The sequence below is a fragment of the Pteropus alecto genome, unplaced genomic scaffold (genome assembly GCF_000325575.1).
Source record: "Pteropus alecto unplaced genomic scaffold, ASM32557v1 scaffold86, whole genome shotgun sequence".
Taxonomy (NCBI): Eukaryota; Metazoa; Chordata; class Mammalia; order Chiroptera; family Pteropodidae; genus Pteropus; species Pteropus alecto.
In genome coordinates this window covers 17,984,487-17,986,383 of record NW_006442109.1, presented here as the reverse complement: position 1 = coordinate 17,986,383, position 1,897 = coordinate 17,984,487, and positions in this window count along the sequence as shown.

Sequence of the window (1,897 nt, the reverse complement as noted above, 5' to 3'; positions counted from 1 at the left end):
AAATAACAATAGGAATATTTTTTCATAGACTAAAAGCTATATTACAGCAAAAATTTTTTAAATAAATAGATACTTCTCTTAAGGAAAAAATCAACAATGGCCTTACCCACAGACCTTTCTTATTTAGCATTTCTGTAAAAGATCTGGAAAGACAATCAATACACAGTACTACAGACAAATTTGCAGAATATATTCAGTTCTTCCACGTAGTAATAGGATTAAATCATGTAAGTGGGATGAAAATTGGCACGTGAAATTCACTGTGGACCAGTATTACAAACATTTGTTTAAAGAAAATTAACTCATACATACCTATAAGATGATGAACCCTGAGTTGTGGTTAGATAGGAAAGAAATTCAAGAATGTTAACAGACTAAAAATGTTACCAAAAGAGCAGCTCATTATTCTCAACTTGACAAGGAGGCCAAGAAAATACTGGAGAATTTTAGAAAGATCTTGATAACAATAGAGAAAATATTAAATGTACTACCTACATAAAACCTACCTTCTGCATTAAGAATACTGTGCACCAATAGGGAAAGGATAGTCTCTTCAGTAAATGATGTTGGGAAAACTGCATATCCACATACAAAAAAAATAAAATAAAATAAAATTGGACCCTTATATTATATCACACAAAAAAATTATTAACTCAAAATGGAGTAAAGACTTAAATGTAAGACATAAAACCATAAAACTCCTAGAAGAAAATGCAGGTGAAAGCTCCTTAACATTGGCTTTCACAACAATATTTTTGGACATGACACCAAAAGCACAGGCAACAAAGTCAATTACAAACAATTGAGACTATATCAACTTCTGTCTCCTTGGGGGCAAAACCATCACTGTTGAGAACCACTTGTGTACACTCTAATGAGTTTGATTTCCTTTGGATGTGTAAGTTTCTTGGCCATATATGACTGTATGTATTAAATAAATAGTAATATGCTTAGAGATCTTATTTTATTTTTACTATTTTCATTTGATATTATATTTTTAAGATCTGAGGATGTCAGCATATAAACATGTAGTTTATTGCTTTTGATTGTTGCATTGTGTTCCAAAATATGCATCTACCATATTTTACTTATCTAATCCCGCAGTAATGAAGACTCCAGGTGCCTTCAATTCCCACCACCATAGATTATACTACAGTTATTATTCTTGTGCATGTCTAGCAAGGGGCTTGTAAGTGAATTTCTTTTATATTTTCAGCAGTGATTGCTCACTTGATTGATGTAGGATAGCATCTCTAAATCTTTACTTGTGCATATATTTATATATTTGTTAGCATTCGAGTTTCCCATTCTATATATTTCTAATTCATAACTTTTATCCACTTTTCTATCAGATATTCTGCCTTTTTCTTGTTGATTTTCAAGAGTTCCTTAATATTCTTGATATTCATCTCTTATCAGTTTCATGTATTAAAAATATCTTCTCCTGGTTCCTCCCTGTTTATCAATTTTTTACCTTAAGGTTGAAAGTACTAGATAAGAGGTCCTTCCCAAAGATGTTTGCCAACATTTAAATCTATTAGATTTAAATTTTTGTACTTGAGTTTTTAATTCATTTATAGTTCATCTTTGTATATAGGAATTGTTAGGAATCCAACTTTATGTTTCTTCATATAGAGATCAGATTTTCTCAGCATTGTTGACTAAACGATCCAACATTTCCCATTGGTTTGTGGTGCCACCTTTATCATATAACAAGGCCCCACGTATATAACTCTATTTCTGCACTCTCAACTCTGTTGTCATTAGTTTAGAAGTCTATTCAAATCCTCTGGCCACTTTTCAATTGGATTGTTTGGTTTCGAGTTTCTTGTTATTGCTGTTTTTCTATTGAGTTGTATGTATCCATATATATTTTGGATACTAACCCATTATCAGA